The sequence below is a fragment of the Ambystoma mexicanum genome, chromosome 2q, assembly GCF_040938575.1.
Source record: "Ambystoma mexicanum isolate Mex_15411 chromosome 2q, UKY_AmexF1_1, whole genome shotgun sequence".
NCBI classification, from domain to species: domain Eukaryota; kingdom Metazoa; phylum Chordata; class Amphibia; order Caudata; family Ambystomatidae; genus Ambystoma; species Ambystoma mexicanum.
Genome location: NC_090924.1, coordinates 1,303,464,988 through 1,303,477,775, shown reverse-complemented (window position 1 = coordinate 1,303,477,775; position 12,788 = coordinate 1,303,464,988). Strand labels below are relative to the sequence as shown.

At 42.5% G+C, this 12,788-nt stretch overlaps 1 protein-coding gene across 2 annotated transcripts in view; it reads right to left on the bottom strand.

The window, feature by feature from the left end:
- The window catches only part of CAPN7 (calpain 7), a 578,129-nt gene that overhangs the window by 89,647 nt on the left and 475,694 nt on the right, over nucleotides 1-12,788 (bottom strand). The window lies entirely within an intron of this gene.

The following is a 12,788-nucleotide window of genomic DNA, read 5'->3' as shown; positions in this document are numbered from 1 at the left end:
AATAGATACGCGACTCAATGTCCCTTGGCATCTACCTTTTGAGGAGGAGGACATTCAGGATATTATTTCCAAGTCATCAGCCTCTAGAGCGGCAGGACCAAATGGACTTACTTATCAGGTCCTTATTAATGAACCAGGCTTGTGGGAAAGATTATTAAAACAAGTATTCACAGAAATCCTTAAGCAGCGCAGGTTCCCTCTGTCATGGAAGACAGCAATAATGAGACCTTTCTTTAAGGGGGGCGATCGGTTGAATGCGGTGAATTATCGCCCGATTGCCCTCCTAGACAGACAGCAAAATCTTTATAAACATTTTGGTAAGAGAATTCACAAAATGGGTAGATACCCTACATATCCTGTCTTGTAACCAAACAGGCTTAAGCCGGGGTCTCTCCACCATTTTGAATGGGTTTGTTCTAAATCTGGTCAGTGAAAACACAAAGGGGAAGAATGGTAAACCATTGTATGGGGCGTGGGTGGACCTATCAAAGGCATTTGATCAGGTTGACAGAGCACATCTCTGGAATAAGTTAAGGAGATGGGGGATCCCAGAGGGGTTGCTGGGAATGCTAATCGAGCTTCATGAAGACACCTCTCTGAGAGTTCATCTGGATGAGCAGGGTCACCGTTTGAACCCAATCAGAGTGGAGAGAGGAGTGAGGCAGGGGTGCTTGGGAGCGCCCCTCTTCTTCAATTTACATCTGGCAGACATGGGAAACTGGGTTGGCCAGCCAGGGGGTCAATCGAAGAGGAATCCACTGGCTGGCCAATGCAGACAATATCGTTTTGCTTGACAGAACAGCAATAGGTTTGCAGCGCTTGCTAACGAAACTGGGTGAGTAGGCCCGGGAGAATGGATTGTCGATCAATAAGCTAAAATCCAAGATCCTAGTATTCAAGCATAGCCAGAGGAAGATTCAGTACTCGAATTGGGTGCTGAATGATCACATAATTCCCCGGGTCGAGGACCTGACATACCTGCAATATAGAATATACGATTCTCCAGCAATCTATAAAGAAGAGCTAGATGTGGAGATGAAGGCTTTGACACTCATCCCTCAGATGAAAAAGCTTTACAACAACAGGTATTGCAAGTTCTCGATCCTTCCATTGATCAAATTCTATAGATCAAAGGTGATACCAGTAATCCTCTATGGCCTAGAGGCCAGGCCTTTGTCCTGGAATACAAACTGGGATAAAATAGAGGCTCTTATTTGGAAGAAGTTCTTGGTCTTCCAATAAGTAGACCGTCATGGAACCTGAGGTTTGAACTGGGATTGAACTCTCTAGGCTCCTGTGCAGACTGGAAGCTGGTCTCACTTTACCGACAGAGCATCACTGCAGAGCATAACACACTGTATGGTGACATCAATGTCGAACTTGAACTCTCGAAATCCAAACTTTTTGGTAAAATTGGAACTGAGAGCCAAGAAATTTCTGGAAAAGACAGATTCAAACATTGAGACCCTGGTTAATATTCCCCAGAAAGTAAAAACTGCAGGGGAGTTGGGTGATTGATTAACACGATTGCTTAAGTGAGAAATGCGACTCCGCCCAACTCCTTCCAATCAGTGGATAAATGGGTGAGGCAGTCCTGGTTAACTATCCTGCCAGGTACTGCAACTATGAAGAATACTCAGGTTGATCTTCATAAGAAGATGCAGGTCCTAGACCCATGGGATTCTTCCCTTTTGGTTCTCCATACCTGGTTCACTATTCTGCCAGGTACTGTGACTTGGGTTATTCTTCATAGAAGGATCTGGGTCCCAGATCCGTGGGATTCTCTCCCCTTGGTGTTGCAGTTCCTTTTCGCTAGGGTTCTTAGCTTATACCCAAGGGGCTTCCCTTAGGCCCTAATATCGTAGCTCCAGTGTCTGCCATTGCCTTCTGGTACCCCTTCCAACTGCCCTGGTAGCCCTTGTACCTCTAAAGTCTCATCCGTCTTGGCCCGGTCGGTCTCAGGCTTCTCTGCTCTTCCAGCATACTGTGGAGTCTCTGAGGCACTCGCAGGTTCTCAGCGGGTGCACCTTTGTGCAACCGCGCGTGCTTCTGCTTGGCTGGCCAGGATGTCCGCTGCTAAACTTTGGTCGAATAGTCATTCCACGTCGGACCAGGTAAAAGCCTGTGTGTCTGCCCAGTAAGCTCTCCTGCAATTGCTAGAGTCTTTTGTTGAGCCGAGTGTTCCCCACGCTTGCGGTTCCTCCAGGGAGGGCCTCCCTCTTCTTCCTGGTTTCTCACTTCAGCTTTGACTGGGTCTTGCCCAATTAGCTACCGGACAGAATTGTGAGGAGAGACCGGTAAATGTAGCTACAAGCACAACACCATTGGTTACCAATTAGGAAAGGGATACCTCACAAACTAATGAGGGGGCACTATCAGCCTTAAATGTTGTGCTGAATTCTTTGGTCTCTGTTTTTGAGCTACCCTAAGCAGATGTGCACTCACAAGTTGGCACACTCTTAGAACTTACAAAAAGAAATGGCAAATTGCGATATGGCAGTAGTGGGCCTCAGCACTGCCATAAACTCTATTGTCATTCCAACTATGAAAGATACCACATTACAGGTGATCAAGCAAGGCCTGGCTATCTCTGCAATCCAAACCTCATTAAAGCAAAAAAGCAAATAAGAAGGATCCGCACTTCAGCTGCTACAAGAGCTTTCACAGCATTTAACAAACCATCTATTGCCAATAGAAACAGAGATAAAATAAAATGAGCCGAATCTTCCTTTTGACGACGCCCCACTTTCTGAATCGACGATGGAAGAATTTAGGCGGCTAGCAAATGTCTTGGACAGCACGCCAGCAATGAACATCGAATCGCCCCAAAATCGAGCAGAGGCGATAGTAGTGATCACAGAAGAAACCGAGAAAGTTTGGACCTTGGCAAGCAACCACAATTATAAAGGAAGAAGGAGAAAGGAAGGAGGAAAGAAAATATCAAGAACGCTTTCTCTGCACCTCAAGAGAGATCTTAAAAAGACAAAAAAACAAAAAAATCTAAAGACAAAGAATACAGGAGTGAATACATTCCTCAAGAATATATCACTTACCCTTTCTGGTGAAACATCAAAATCTGTCCAGGAAAGAATTGGAGACTATCAAGACATGGACGGAAAAATGAACCAAACTACAAAGGCAGATAAGCCTGTGATACCCAGGAAACAAAAAAAGGAAAACCGAAACCAACAGAAAATACAGGCGGAAGAGGTGTTAGAGATCACCAACCAGAGTGTGGGCTTGCAGACAGACCCCCAGAGAACACACACAAACACTAAGAACTGGAAAAGGGGACAAATTTGAGTGAGCCTGGAAAAATTAAGGTAATGGACACAATGCAACAAAATAAATCAGCATTAAAATGCTGCAAGAGTACGACAGCAGGAGGAATACCATGAGCTCTAATATTCTTGCAGACAAAATCAGCTATTAAAAGTCAGAGTACCCTTGTTAACCCACCACAGAGTACACTGCGGTTAGACAAAATAAAGTTAGCACCAATATTTCTAGAGTCAATCAGCAAACCGTCTCCGACACTGGGGGAGAATTAAGCAGCACTCAGATGCACGGTAGAGGTAGATTTGGGTTAAGGAAATCATCTACTATCCAGGAAACATGCAACAGAGTGGGAAAATCGACAGAGCTTAAGGAAGCTACAGAGAGAAGTATCTTGGGCACCCAAGTTCGTCAAGGGAACCAGGCTACTGAAGTAGATGGGGATGAATATATTGTGGACTTCGCTATCCAAAGAGTATGGTTGAAGCTGACGCCAAATATCACTCATCATAAATCGCTCAGTCGAAGTGTAATTTTGGCACATTTTAACAAAGTGTCAAATCTCTATCTTTTAGCCTCCAAGGATATTGAAGTTGTGACATTTCCATTTGTTGGAAACTATCATCTTGTGGAAGTCTGCTTAACATCAAGAAAAGCAAAGACTGCCATCCTGAACTCTACAAAGGACCTAGCACGGCATGATTTGCAAGTTTTCTTTGAGAGGCCATCAGAGACACAACAAGGAAGCACCCAAAAGGGAGGTGGGGGGGGGGGACACCTAAAGTAGCCCATCTGGGGGAAATATCGGGCTTAGAGGGAACCTTATTGGATAAAAGAAAGAAACCAGCCGGATACATGAAGCAAGAAAATGCCTTAACCCTGTTTCTGGAATTGATATCCCAAGTCCTACAGAAATTGGAGGTGGGAATACAGTTTAGAAACAAGGATGTCAGATTAGTACGTTGGAACACGCGGGCCTCCAGTATATTCAAATTTAGAAAAATCAAAGAGCAAATATTTGCGGGAAACTATATCATAATGTTGCAGGAAACGGGGCTTGTCAACCCCAATGAGACTGAGGGCTATACAGTCCATTGCTTATCTGCATCTCAGAAAGCGTTGGGCAGACCATCAGGGGGTCTCATAATGGCATTTAAAAATAGTAATAGCCAAATCTCAAATTTTTAACAGAATAGCCAAATCTCAAATTTTTAACAACATAATAGGAATCCAGGCGTGTAAAATCCACCTAAAGTGTGACATGCCCGATCCCGACGTAATCGTCATAAATATTTACTGGAACCCCGCCTGTTCTGAACTCTTGGCCTTCTTGGCAATGTTGAGTTCACTGCTGGAAGGATTTCGAACTTTGGTGGAACCAATATACTTCTTGCAGGGGACTTTAATGCGGAATGTATCTACGAAACGGGGGGGGGGGGGGGCAGGGGCATGAGTTTCCTTTCCCGAAGATAAAGTCTAAAAAAGGTCAAACCTTGATGGACTTTTTAGCTTTGTGGGGTTTGAAAATGCTGAATGGATCAACTGGGGAAGAGACAGATGCAAATGCAACATGGCACTGTGGCCATTCGTCATCTACACTGGACTATATTTTTGTCTCTCCTGGTCTTCTTTCACTGCATTGTTCTCTGAATATAAGGCAAGACGGTGGGAGTGATAACTATCGCTTAGAGTTGTTATCCACGGACATATCAGTAGTAACATCTGACAAATACCCTCAATCGATAACAGGTAACATCAAGGGCAAAATAAGGCTTGTGAAATATAGACAGGAGGGAAAAAAACTAAACCGTAAACTAGAGAAAATTCCTGACTATCTGGTCGGAAAATTGTCAGCCGGCAAACTTTATTAAGTTCATCTGGTCAATTCTTCCACCAAGTGAACCTACCTGGAGTAAGAAACAAATCCACATGCATTGCTTCAATGAGGCAACAAGGGAAAAAAGGGAGCTTACACTTTAACTTAGAAGGCTGAAGATAATGCAAGATAATGGACTACAAATTGGGGCCAAAAAAAGCACGTCAGGAATACAAGCTGTGGTCAGTAAATCGAAGGATGTCACGACTACAACATGATGGAGAAGAAATTCTGTGGTTGGTAAATGAAAGAAATTCACGACATTTTTGGTCAGTAGTTGGTCAGTTAGAATCCAACCTCAGCGCTACTCTTTGTAACTTAGTCTCTGAATCCAAATGGGTTTATTATCTATCCAAAAATGTTGAGAACCCCCAACCAGATTAAATAGATACGCGACTCAATGTCCCTTGGCATCTGCCTTTTGAGGAGGAGGACATTCAGGATATTATTTCCAAGTAATCAGCCTCTAGAGCGGCAGGACCAAATGGACTTACTTATCAGGTCCTTATAAATGAACCAGGCTTGTGGGAAAGATTATTAAAACAAGTATTTACAGAAATCCTTAAGCAGCGCAGGTTCCCTCTGTCATGGAAGACAGCAATAATGAGACCTTTCTTCAAGGGGGGCGATCGGTTGAATGCGGTGAATTATCGCCCGATTGCCCTCCTAGACAGACAGCAAAATCTTTATAAACATTTTGGTAAGAGAATTCACAAAATGGGTAGATACCCTACATATCCTGTCTTGTAACCAAACAGGCTTAAACTGGGGTCTCTCCACCATTTTGAATGGGTTTGTTCTAAATCTGGTCAGTGAAAACACAAAGGGGAAGAATGGTAAACCATTGTATGGGGCGTGGGTGGACCTATCAAAGGCATTTGATCAGGTTGACAGAGCACATCTCTGGAATAAGTTAAGGAGATGGGGGATCCCAGAGGGGTTGCTGGGAATGCTAATCGAGGTTCACGAAGACACCTCTCTGAGGGTTCATCTGGATGAGCAGGGTCACCGTTTGAACCCAATCAGAGTGGAGAGAGGAGTGAGGCAGGGGTGCTTAGGAGCGCCCCTCTTCTTCAATTTACATCTGGCAGACATGGGAAACTTCTTCGTCTGGGTTGGCCAGCCCGGGGGTCAATGGAAGAAGAATCCACTGGCTGGCCTATGCAGACGATATTGTTTTGCTTGACAGAACAGCAATAGGTTTGCAGCGCTTGCTAACGAAACTGGGCGAGTAGGCCCGGGAGAATGGATTGACGATCAATCCGCTAAAATCCAAGATCCTAGTATTCAAACATAGCCAGAGGAAGATTCAGTACTCGAATTGGGTGCTGAATGATCACATAATTCCCTGGGTCGAGGACCTGACATACCTGCAACATAGAATATACGATTCTCCAGCAATCTATAAAGAAGAGCTAGATGTGGAGATGAAGGCTTTGACACTCATCCCTCAGATGAAAAAGCTTTACAACAACAGGTATTGCAAGTTCTCGATCCTTCCATTGATCAAATTCTATAGATCAAAGGTGATACCAGTAATCCTCTATGGCCTAGAGGCCAGGCCTTTGCTCTGGAATACAAACTGGGATAAAATAGAGGCTCTTATTTGGAAGAAGTTCTTGGTCTTCCAATAAGTAGACCGTCATGGAACCTGAGGTTTGAACTGGGATTGAACTCTCTAGGCTCCTGTGCAGACTGGAAGCTGGTCTCACTTTACCGACAGAGCATCACTGCAGAGCATAACACACTGTATGGTGACATCAATGTCGAACTTGAACTCTCGAAATCCAAACTTTTTGGTAAAATTGGAACTGAGAGCCAAGGAATTTCTGGAAAAGACAGATTCAAACATTGAGACCCTGGTTAATATTCCCCAGAAAGTAAAAAGTGAAGGGGAGTTGGGTGATTGATTAACACGATTGCTTAAGTGAGAAATGCGACTCCGCCCAACTCCTTCCAATCAGTGGATAAAAAACTGGGGTACCTCTCGAAATATCTGTTAAAGTTCTGAGACCGACTGGTTAGGACCAACTTCCTCAGAATAAGATTGAATCTGCTGCCTATTGGGGAGATCCTGGCCAAACGTAAACAAGAGGAAAAAGCGCATACATTGTGTAAAACATGCGTGGTTCCCTCAGACCGAACACTGAGACATTTGCTAATGGAGTGTGAAGGAACCTGGAATATGAGATTGACACTATTCAGAAAGCATGAATGAGGAGGGGTTAATCTCAGAAATCTTTTGGAATAGAATCATATCTGGCCACGAAGCAACTCTGACATTCACTGTTGTACACCTTCTAAAAGAATGTGGATTTGTAAATTAAGGCTTGGCCTCAATACCCTACTTCCTTTTTCTTAAAAAAGCAACTGTTGTTTAAGGAATAGAAAGATATCAGGACTTAAATGCAGCAATTGGAAATGGTATTATAATGTGTGATAGTAATTAAACTGTATGGTGTTGGTGTTAGAGGATCTATGATTATGCATTTTAAGCTGTTGTCTAATATTGTAAAGGTTTGCGTAAAACTATGCACAATACATTTTTTTTTTAAAGTAATCATTTGAGCAAATGGAGTCAGCTGCGACCACGTTACTCTGGGCTCATGTTATTGATCCCCTCAGTATTACTGTACCTCCTCCTGTGCGGCCCATAACGTTCTTATGATTTGCAGCTTCTCAATGTATCTGAGCGTACAAACTGCCTGCCATTTTATGGTCTGAGAGAACTTCAATGGCATTAGTCTGACCTCGACAAAGATTTTCTGGGTGACCCGTTACCCTGACCATGTTTCCCGACTCACTGTAGGGCCCTTGGACATGTGCTTTCCATTGCCCCAAGTTTGGGGAGTATGCGAAAGGTCCAACATTCTTCTAGTTGCATCAGAATATCTTTAACACGTCTTAGTTTATGATTCCGGTCCTCAGACCTCGCTCCATTACGTGAGTTTGTCTTTTATGTTGTCACGTCTGTTGTTGCTGCATGTTGGATTCCTCCTGCTACAATGATCTCTAATAATAGCTTTTACTACCAAATTTAATTGCACATGCTTAATGTTTGAACATTTGTAACAGGGATTATGATCTACTCTCCTTTGTACCTAAAGTAACCACATATCTTATAGTGCTCTTGTAGGTAAAAGCATACTTTATGAACACATTACTTGTTCTTGAATTCTAGGTTTACCTCCCCTTATTTTTATTGTATTACATTTTGAGGCCAACAGATGTTCCGGTTTGTTTATACCAATAGTAGTCCCTTACTATTTAAGCTTCGAAAATAGAGTGATACAATTGATAAACTCCCGGTTCATGTCAAGGCCAGGTCACCATCTTCAATCGGCCAATGTCCTGCCTCAGCAGAATCGTCTTCTGCAACAATATCAGGACCGTTAAAAAGAATCTCCCTATTAAGAATCCCCCTGTCCCACACTTAGGAGTCAAAGTTAAATTCTGAAATGCAGGCAAAAGGATGTCCCTTAGCTTCTGCAACTCCCTTACAGAAGCAAAGGGCACGCAATTAAGGCTAGCTCTCAGGAGGTTAATTGGATGGACAAGAAAACAGTGTAACACTATTGCTTTTGTATAAAGGAATGTCGAAAGGGTATACGTTAGATATACTTTATATCTCACAGTAGGTAGGTGATGCTAGAAGTACAGAAGCAAGTAAGTAGAACATGTTTAGAAAGCCTTGGAGGAAAGCATTCTTGAATTCTAAACCTGCCAGAGAGAATCACTGCAGACTCCAAGTCCAGCCGAGGGCTTAGAATAAAACATTTGTCAGGTGTTCCTGTGATACCGCACAACCTGTGTCTGTTGAACCGACGATTAGTCTCTCATCAGAAATAACAGGGAGTGACTGTTGGCTTCTGAATTTGTGATTTGGTAGCTGGTCCTGATGCTACATGGTCCCCAAGGGTAGCTACAGGTACATTATAAGAAATGGGGCAAATGATCATGCTGCAACATCCTCTTTTTCTATCCCCATCATACAACTCACATCTCAAATTTCCCACTACTCCATCTCGATTTCACCTACTTCCAATAAACAAAGCCAACAAGCAAATCATACCTTTTCTACCACCTATCCATATCGCCTCTCTTCCTAGGAGACTCAACTCTTTCTTACTGCATCAACTGAACATTGCACTCTGGAACGCTTAGTCTGTACGCAACAAATCTTCTGTTATCATGGATTACTTTCACACAAGCTCTCTCACAACAGCTCTCCTCCTCTAGACCTCCTTGCCATCAATGAAACCTGTATTTCTCCATCCTTCATTCTCTCTGTCTGAATGGCAGAGTTGGAGGCGTTTCACTCCTACTCTCTTTTCTCTTCAAGGCCTCACGAATCTCCAATGCTAAGTCCTCTCCCACCCCTTTGGAATTCACTGTCTCTACTATTTCTCTGCCTCAGTCGGTTCACATCATCTCCATCTATCGCCTTCTTGGTCTCACTGGACCATTCTTTGATGAATATGGGCAACTCCTGGATTCTCTTTCCAGTCAGTCAAACAGTGCTTTATTTGGTAAATATTACCATCAGCATACACAATACATTACATGATTCATATAGGAAATAAAACAACTATCAGGATAATTCACATAAAATACCATAAGAATACACCAGACATTGAAAATACAATGAAAGATTGGATACAATCGTCCTCCTTAGCCAAGCACGATAAATATAGTTAACAATAAATAAATATCATTAGTTGATGTAGTGGACTGACATAAGGCAACTGCTCCTCGGCAGCTCCTGACATGTTCTCTCGTAAACCGTGGGTTTAAATACATTTTCCTTAGAACACAATAGCATTTACAAAATAACAGAAATGCATTACTGATTCAGGAGCCAGGCCACATGCTGGGCAGGTCGCGAGGAACCCCCCCTTCCAAACACTAGTAAATGCTGCCAACTGTAAAGCACCTGCTCTAATCTTAACGAACAGGGTGCAAGCATAGGCAGGAGAAATAAGATCCAGAATAGGCTTCAATAGGAGGTAATCTTGTCCAAACTTCCAGATGGGTGTCATTCTCTTAACCTTCCTTCTCCAACCGCTTCTCAGAAATCTGAACTTCAGTCTTTTCTTAGTGACCACACGCTATATCCATAATGTACCTACCCACAACGGGGGTAACTATAAGGGATCAGTAATGCCGGAGATAGAAAACCTTCACCTGTCCTGGGTAGATCAATTTCCCAGGAATGTCCAAAGTCGATCTTTACTTTTCTTTGTGAATACTTGAAAAGTCTTGAATCAGCTCTTGAAAGTAAAGTTTCAAAAGAAAAAAAAAGTTCACCCAAAAAAAATGTCCACACAGATTTGTTCAAAACCAAACTAAAAGCCTACCACCTCGCTTCCAAGATACCCTTTTAACCTACCTCTCATCTGCCTAAAATGTTTGCCTTGCTGCTAACCAGCCTCTGCCCCTCATTTTCACTGCCTCCACTCTAGCACTTCATCCATCATGGTCACATCCCTAACACAGCTGGCATTTAAACGGGTCTTAATCTATGTATATCCACAAATGTATTTTCCTCAATGACTGTTCCATTTACTCTCTTCCACAATATGGTCAGAATGTCACTCAAACGCACCCCATTGTAAGAAGCTCACTGCTTCCCCCCCCCCCCCAAATATGATTTCTTATCATTGTACCTTCTTTTGTGATCAAAAGAGCAGTGTTCCTCTATATATACAAATAAATAAAGCTCTGATGGTCGAAGGTGTGGACTGGTTACAGTGATGGCAGCTCAGGTAGGAGAACCACTCTTCAGAGTGCTGTTCATTTGTTACTTAAGGGCTTTTTACATCCTGGCATTGAAATTAGATGTGGAGTAAAAACCATGCACAAAACGTTTTACTGAGGCATTTAACTCACTGTGTGATTTTTGTTTACATTTAAGGTTGAGCTTGGGCAAGGATCGTAATTTATCATCCAGCAGCCTCGGACATCCACAAATATGTGATCTGGTCTGCATGCATGCAATTTTGAGGTGGATGTTGTCTATCTGGATTCATATGGAATCTTCATGTTTTTTGCACCTGCAAAATGGACGCGTATTCCAAAGGAATCTATGAAAATTCTGTCGGTCATGCATAGACAAGACAGGGGGCATCTAATATTCCTCTGGTTAATGGCTGTAGCACTCATCGGCCAGGATCCCAGTGTTAAAAGTATACCTATTACTGAAAGAAATCAAAATAGCACATAGGGGACTCCTGGCATGCTAGTACAACCATAAGTGGTCTCAACATGCTATTTCTGGACTCATCGAAAACTAGCACTTGTGTGTAGTTCTGTAGCATTTCAGGGTCTTTAGCAGTTGCAGACACTGATCGTGGCAGTTGCCGGTGTGCTCACCTCTTTGTGTCAGTCTGTGCGAAAGGAGAAGGCAGCAATATTTCCTGACCCAAGGGATTCAACTTATCCCGTCTCGAGAAGCGAGCACTGGGTTTGGTCTCACTCTGTTATACAGAAAGGTAGACAGAAGTCAGATACAGAAAAAGAGCTTTGACATCAAGAGGGTCTTGCAAGTCTGCAGGTTTACAAGGTCTGTAGCAGTTCAATGAAACCATTCTCCCAAAGATGTGATATCTTGGATCCAACAAGGACTGGATAGACAGTGCTCTCAGTCTTAAGACGTTTTTTATGACTAAGAAAGCCTCCTAGAAGCTAAAAAATAAAAACGACTCTGGGTTACCCCCACGTGCCAAAAATAACTTGCTCTACATTTTATAAGTCGTGATGAAGGCGTGATGTTCACACCTAACCCTAATCCCCCATTAGATCATGTGAACACACTGTTTTGTTTTATAACCTCGTTTCTCCATTGATGCAAGACCAGAGCTCTTACAGACAGAATGATCTGACAGGACTGATGTAATCTAAGCAAGCATCATCCCTCTTTTAGCATCACGCTGTGAAGAATTTCACAAGACAGTCTTTTTCTTGTGTTTTTTCACATCTAAATTTCACTTTTTAGTGGCCAGCCAGGAGCATGCGAAGAAATGTGTGACATTTGTGTGTCGATAAACTCAAGTGTGTACTGTAACAAAAAATGTGCAACAATCTACGTGATAACCTCAGAAAGAAAAAAATAACAATGTGCAATATTTGAAGAAATGTCCACAGTTTAAAACGCACAGTACTCTACTTTGGTTATTTGGCTTGGGTTTCAATTCCGCCTCCCACGTTATTCTGAAAGGTGGCAAGGAGTTATCAAATTATGCCCTCATTATATTTCTTTCCTTTGTTATCGTGTTCACTACAATTTTTTTAATCGTTTTTTCACATACACTTTCACATGATCATTTTTGTTTACTGCAAAGCAATGCCTATCCTCCCAGTTTTCAAAATAAAACACCATACGAAACAATGTTTCGAAGGTAGTCCGGTTGAGGATTATATTTATTTTTAGCTCTGTTACTTTACATACACATGTGATACTTTACACACAATAATAAAGGACAACACAGTTGTTACTGTAGGTATTACTATTACTAAAGTATCACAAGTCGGTGTGCAGTAAAGTACGTCGATAGAGTAACAACTATGTTACAGACCTACCACGGATTCCCTCAAATGCACACGAATGGCAATTTAAACACAATCTCAAAGAAATAAA